This window comes from Otolemur garnettii, unplaced genomic scaffold, assembly GCF_000181295.1.
Source record: "Otolemur garnettii isolate 467f Iridium unplaced genomic scaffold, OtoGar3 scaffold00006, whole genome shotgun sequence".
NCBI lineage: Eukaryota > Metazoa > Chordata > Mammalia > Primates > Galagidae > Otolemur > Otolemur garnettii.
Window position 1 is genome coordinate 39,823,498 of NW_003852401.1, and position 7,545 is coordinate 39,831,042.

Sequence of the window (7,545 nt, forward strand, 5' to 3'; positions counted from 1 at the left end):
TTTTGTTTTAGGAGGTTAAAGATCAATGACCATCCTCTTCTGGCTTGAAAAGTCTCTCTGCAGAGAGATGTGTAGTCATTCTAATATTATTTCCTTTGTAGGTTGTGATTTTCTTATGTCTGGCTGCTTGCAGAATTTTCTCCTTCATATTAACTTTGGTGAAGTTAATTGCAATGTGTCTGGGAGATGCTTTGTTTGGGTTGAGTCATGATAGGGTTCTGAAACTGTCTGCTATCTGAATTTCAGAATCTCTTGCCATGTTTGGGAAGTTCTCCTCAATTATCTCTTGGTGTAAGGAATCTGGACCTTTAGAAACAACCTTGTCACCTTCAGGATTTCCGATAAGGCAAATGTTTGCTTTCTTGCAATTGTCCCACAGCTCTTTGAGAAAATGATTTATTTTTGCTCTCTGCTTCTCTTCCTCTTTGAGCTTTTGGGATCCTTCAAAAGGTTTGTCTTCAATATCAGAAATCCTTTCTTCTGCCTGCTCCATTCTGTTCCTGAGGGATTCTACTGTATTTCTCATATCTTGGAGGGCTGAAAATTCTTTTCTCAATGTGTCAAAATCTTTGATGATTTTGTCTTTGAATTCATTGAGTTCTTGAGACAACTTTTGAATTATTTGTAAAATTTCTAGTTCCAACTTTATTTCCATTTTGTTAATCTTATTTGCCATCCAAATTCTAAACTTGATTTCTGACATCTCAGCCATTTGCTTGTGAATGGGATCTTCTGGTGTGTATGCCTTGTCTTTCCTTGGGGGAGTTGATCTACTCTGATTACTCATGTTGCCAGAATTTTTCCACTGATTCTGCCCCATGATTATTCTTCACCTTTTGGCTAGATGAGCAGGTAAGGTGAAATTCGACTGGGGGATCCTAGAGTAGTGATTAACCTGCCAGAGAGCTGTGACTGGTGATTGCAGCTTTCCCCCTACAGCTTTGCAAAGGACCCATACAGCACTATAGCCTGTGATTCTGGGGACCTGCTTGGTGTGGTGGGGCTAGGTGACTCTGTCTTGTATTCAGCTGGTCTCTGTCCAATCTTAGTGAATCAGTGACACTGGGTTTGAGTCTCAGCTGTGGGGAAATACAAGCAACTAAGACACTCGGTTCCCCATAGGCAACAACAGGAAGAGGAAAATCAGACCTTCCACTACAACACAACCCACCTTGGAGGGTCCTTGGGTAATTGGCCCAGGTCAAGAGTTCCAAACCAATTGTCCCAGTCAGCACCAACTCTCAAGTGGGAGAGTGCAATAGGTCTCCAGCAACTAGATGGCAGGGGTCTACTGGCAGCTCAGGTGTGGCTCACTCTGATGCTCTGTGGAGTCAGAAAGGCCTGCCCAGCAAATGAGTTAGTTGTGGGGAGATTGATGCCTCCTTCCCCTCCATCACACCCAGTCATTGGTAACCCCAAGGGGCTGTGACCCAGTTTCCTCCAATGAGCAAATGTGTAAGGGGTTTGCTCCTGCCAGAGTCACAGGGAGATCAGTGTCTCCTCAGCCAGGCTGCCACTCTCTGCCACCAGTCGGCAAGGGGAGCTGAAGCCTGACTACCTCAGGTGCTCAATGGAAGCTGGGGTATGTCACTCAGTTCCAGCCCTGCCCTGGGATGATACTGCTGCCATTTATATTTTTGTGGAATTTACGTTTCTGTCTGGCTGTTTTCCACCACTGTCCAGGCTTGTTTTGAGTTCACAGAAGTTGTGAATAAGCCCTACCCTGTGCTGCTGCCACCTTGTGGAGCTGGCATCTCTGTCACTGGCACTCTTTGTTGGGGTGGGCGTGATGAGAGCTCACAAAGGGTTCTAGTTCCTGTCCCATCCTGGGCTGCTGCTGCTGCCACATGCCCTCTTGTCCCAGCTGTGCTTCACTGGGGACCGGGTGCGTCTTGGGCTCACAAAAGCAGCGGTTCTGACTTAGCTCTCCCCTGGGAGTACGCTGCCTCTGTGTATGCATATTCTAGTCTCAGTTCCCTTTGAGCCCTGCTGGGGCAGGAATCCCGGCAGGCATACTCTTTGCTTACAGGGCCTGTGTTTCTGTCCCAGATTTGCTCTACACATGGTTGTCCCTGGAGTAGAGGCTCAGCTCCCTCTGGTTGCTAAGAGAGATGTGAAGTGTTTCTCCAAAATACAACCAGGGATGTGAGCCTTATTGTTTCTGCCAGTGCCACCACCCCTGTTGCTGATTCAGTACAGACTTGTAGCAGCCCATGCCTTGCCTGTATCTCTTTACACTTGTGCTGCTGATTCAGTGTAGACTTGTAGCAGCCCATACCTTGCCTGTATCTCTTGGGAAGTTGCTCAAGAGTCTGGACTCTGCAGGCGACAGACTTTCAGACCTTTGGGTGGGAGTGGATGGGAGTGCTGAGAGTTCAGAATTGTGGATAGAGTATATGTTCAGTTTTATGTCTGGTGGGAGAATGCCAAGGCACACAGGTGGTTTCTGTTTGGGGAAGGAGTTCCAGCTTTTATCAGATCTCTCCTGTGGGATTAAACAGGAGGAGATCTGAACTCTGCTCACTTGTTTGTCGAAAGTACATTGTGAGCTGTCCTCATGGGAGAGGGGACTCCTGTCCGCTTGGTGATGGGTTTTGTACCTATTACTTGTTTCCTTGGGGTCCCAGCTTGCCTCAGCAGGGGTGATGTGTACTCTTCAATCTTCTGTCTTGGGTTAGCTCCATATCATCAGCTTACTTGATAAGCTTCTGTCCATTAACTCTCCTTCTGGATGGGAGCCTCTGTGGAAAGCTGGCTCCAGTCATCCATCTTGCCTCTTACGGTTCTGCAGGCTTCAGTAGAGGCAGGGTGCTGGGGGCATCTGGAGAGGGCATCTGGCAGCAGAAGGTGAAGAGGAACAGGTGTGTGCAGAGACCACAGGGAAAGAGGAAGCAACAGGCGATGTGGGCAGTGCTGGGCTTTGTTAAACAATCCAACTTCACCTATGTGACATTCTGGAAAAGGCAATACTATGCATATAGGAAAAATGCCAGTGACTAACAGGGGATTGTGGGGAGGGAGGAATGAATAGGCAGAACACAGAGGAATTTTAAGGCAGTGACACTATTTTGGGTGACACTATAATGGTATGTATATGTCAGGTTACATTTGTCAAATCCCACAGAATGTACAACACCAAGAGTACAACTCTTAATGTAAAGTATGGACTTTGGGTGACAGTGTGGCAATGTAGGGTCATTACATCTAACACAAGGCACTGCTTGGGCTTGGGTTTGGATAGTTGGGGTGGCTGTGTGTGGGGAGAGTATGTGGGAAATCTGTAGTTTCCACTTTTGTAGTGAGCCTAAAATTGATTCAAAGAATAATGTTTATTAAAAGGAAGAATAGCTTTTCTGCGCTTCTCAGGGAAGGTCCACATGGTGTTGTTCTGGATTCTCATTATAATCTAAAGGGAAATTTTCACAATATCTGGAGCCCTTGATGTCCTACAAATGAAGGAGAAGGATGTCTTCAAATTTCTTGCAGCAGGAACCCACTTAGGTGGTACCAACCTTGACTTCCAAATGCAACAGTAATCTACAAAAGGAAAAGTGATGCATCTCCATCATAAATCTGAAGAGAACCTGGGAGAAGCTTCTGTTGGCAGCTTGTACCTTTGTTACTATTGAAAACCCTGCTGATATCAGTGTCATACCTTCCAGAAATACTGGCCTGCGAGCTGTGCTGAAGTTTACTGCTGCCACTGGAACCACTCCTGTTGCTGGCCACTTTACTCCTGGAACCTTCACTAACCAGATCCAGGAAGCCTTCTGGGAGCCATGACTTGTAGTGGTTACTGATCCCAGGGTAGACCACCAACCTCTCACAGATGTATCTTATGTTAACTTGCCTACCATTGCTCTGTGTAACACAGATTCTCTCTGTGTTATGTGGACATCTCCATCCATGCAATAACAAGGGAGCTCCCTCAGTAGGTCTGACATGGTGGATGCTGGCCCAGGAAGTTCTCTGCATGCGTGACACCACTTCTAGTGAATACCCATAGGAGGTCATGCCTGATCTCTACTTCTACCAAGATCCTGAAGAGATTGAAAAGGAAGAGCAGGCTGCTGCTGAGAAAGCTATGACCAAGGAGAGATTTCAGGGTGTATGGATTACTCCAGCTCCTGAGTTTACTGTTGCTCAGTCTGAGTTGCAGACTGGTCAGAAGGCTGCAGGTGCCCCCTGTGCCTATTCAGCAGGTCTCCACTGAAGATTGTAGTGCCCAGCCTGCCATGGAAGACTGGTCTACAGCTCCCACTTCTCAGGCCTCTTCTCATTGCAGAGGCGATGTCTTATTTTGTTAACATTTCTACAGTACTAGGATGCTGCACAGTAGAATTCATGGCACGTTAGTTGTGTGAATGTATGAAGGACATTCCACTGCCACTGTTTTAATGCAGCTTTAAAGGATTTTGTCTTATAATCTGTTGCTCTTCAGGGTTTTGGGGATCCTGAAAACAGCAGTCTCCAAGGGGGTGATCCCAGGGACAGTGGTCAGAATCTGAGTGAGTGAGCATGGAGCAAATTTCCTAGAAACTGAGGACATATGGAAGTCCTAAACTAATAACTAATCTATACTGAGTCTCTTAAAAAAATAGCATGTAACTCTAATAGAGCTTTTGGAAAACATTCTTCCATGGAGATAATGTAACCAAGTGCAGTGTGAAATTTGGGACCAGACTTCTCTGAGATAAGGTAGATCAGGTGGGAGAAGTCATAGGGTGGTGGTGAGACCACACTCTCCCAGAAGCCACCTCAGCCCCCTCCCAATGGCTGCCTGAAGTGCTCTGCTGAGAGTTCTTACAAGACTGAGTGGTTAGATATAGGTACAATGTATGAAATGTATTCCTGGGAGAGATGACATTTTAAGCTTTTATTATTAATTTTCTTTTACTGGGAGTCATATGTAATATAGTTGTTGAAGGCAGGTTTTAAGAAGGGGATGGAAAAAACTATAAAGATATTGGTGCTAAGAATGAAAAAGAAAAATTAGCTAAGAGGTAATAGGGTATCTAAAAAAGCTTTTTTAAACTTCCTTAATTTACCAGAGTTTAACAGACAAAGAGAATATTCTTAGCCACACAACAGTTTTAATTTTAGGACTCGGGCATGCTTTTTAGAAATCACTTATTAATATTGTTTAAAATAGAAGCAGTGAGAGTATAGGAGATTATTAGTCAGGGCTCTGCCACTCACTGACTGTGAGATCTACATAAGTCACATACCCTCTCTGAACTATGGTTTTATTCATTGATAAAATAAGCACAAATATACTTGCCCTGCTTACCTCACAGGGTGGTTGTGAAAATCTACAGAGATTGCTGGAAGTAATTTTTTTTATAAATTAGCCAAACAAATTTATTTTTCCTCATAGGTGCTAGTGTAGAAAGGATGAGTGCTATGAAGCTCTGCCACTCAGTGTCAATGGAGTTTATTCTTGGTGGTACCAAAAAGATGTTGTACCTTTAGTTTCTTGTTCTTTGAAACCATAAAGGAGCTTCTATTAACTTCAAAAAAGGAATCACACCAGCATTTGGGGACAGGCTTCTTATTGAAGCTTCTTATAGGTTTTAACTTTAGGCACACATACACTTGTAAGGATATGTTGTCAAGGAATGCCATTTTAAAAGAGAAAAGCTCTTCTTGGACTATCTTATCAAAGAATCATTAATTCATATCAGAAAACTGGGGAGGGCAGACATTCAGGGATACTTTGGGAAGGAGCGTGATGTGTCTGAACAGTTATAACCCATAGTGTCTGATTTGTTCCAGAGATCTCTTGGCTGTTACACAGGCTGGGGTGGGGAAACTGCTGCTCTATATTTGTGTAGCTCTTGAACTGTGCAGGACTCACTGTGAAAACTGCATTACGAGGGCAAGGGTGGGGCCCACAACTTACAGATTTTGTGTTTCTTAGTTTCCAGAAGTAAATATTTATTAATGAAAACTTGATGGAGAATGCATATCAGAGAGAGGGGGAAGTGGCAGAGCGGAAAGGAGATCCTGCCAGGCTGGAGGCTGTCTCACTCCTTCTAAGGAGATCAAGTCACAGCGTTGGCCCATGGGCATCAAAAAAGGGCTACATAGTTTAAGACAAATGTGAGAAGTTAGGAGACAGTTCACAGGACAGCTGCTATGATGAGAAAGAGTTTAGAAAAGAAGTTGTTGGAAAGAGGTAGAGGGAAGGTATTGGGATTATTAGGACAAGGAACTCCTGAATAAAGTGTGACAGGTAGTTGGTCTTTGGACATTTGCAGGGGTGATTATATAAAGCAGATTTTTTTAGGCTTTTTTTGGGGGGAGTGGGTGGGTTCCAAGGCATTCTTTGAAAAATATCACATTAACTGGGCCCATAGTATAATCAGATGACATTGCTTAAGACTAGATTCTAACTTCAAGCTATGACACTTCTAGGTCCCACCCTGCCACCAAGGCATGAGGGAGACAATAGCTTAGCACTCGGTGACCTATGCCTGGCTTGGGGGCATCACATACTTATTAGAAAATTGCAGTAGAGGGCTGGAACTGTGGTAGAGGGCTGGGACTGTATTTCAGGTAGGGTTAGAAAAAGTGTGGACAATATAATGAATGAAAGATTGAAATGAAAGGAGGAAATAATTGATTCTTATGTTTGAAAATAGTGGATTGATTTGTCAAAGAATGGTGTGTGGGTACCTGTATGTGTACAGACAGATAGAGCATGTCCCAAAAGTCTTGGTACAGTTTAAGCTTCACTAACTTCAGAAAAATAAGTGTTACGAATTTACCTGTAAGATCACTTGAAGTTTTAATTATATACTTTTATTTTATTTTATTTTTATTTTGTTGAGACAGTCTCCCTTTCACCCTTAGTAGAATTCTCTGGTGTCACAGCTCACAGCAACCTCAAACTCTTGGTCTCAAGCAATCCTTTTGCCTCAGCCTCCTGAGTAGCTGGGACTACAGGCACATCAAGCTAATTTTTCTATTTTTCATAGAGATGGGGGTCTCGTTCTTTCTTAGGCTGTTCTCAAACTCCCAAGTTCAAGTGATCCACCCACCTTGGCCTCCCAGAGTGCTGAGATTACAGGCATGAGCCACCATACCTGGCCTCATATACATTTATTTTATACTTATTTTAGCTTTGTGGATGTTGAATTATGAATTGTTAGTTTTAATTATTTGAATCAGTCCCTCTGAAAACAGTAAAGACTAACTTTTAAATGAAAAGTTTGATATTCCATTTTCATAAAGCTAAGAAAGTATAAAAGAATTTTTTTTTCACATAAGGAAGCATTTATTTGAAGTTTCACATGAAGTCATACAAACAAAATGTATATAAACACAAATCCACATTGAGTCATAGCAGGTAGCAAAGGACGAAGTAAAAACAAAGAAAACTAATTGGCAGCTATATACAGTTGGACACATTTGTGTCTTATACACTAGAAAGTCTTTTACAAAATAGTCATCTTAGATCAGCAGAAGACCAATCTTCGCTGTTGTCCTGCAGGATGAGTTACGTTAGCATTTCTTCCTGTTTCTCTAATGTCCTCCTTCAGT

General features: G+C 43.3%; 1 pseudogene; it reads left to right on the forward strand.

Annotated features, from left to right (window-relative positions):
* The first annotated feature begins 844 nt into the window (after positions 1-844).
* LOC100948982 lies at positions 845-4,307 on the forward strand (annotated as a pseudogene).
* Positions 4,308-7,545: the final 3,238 nt, after the last annotated feature.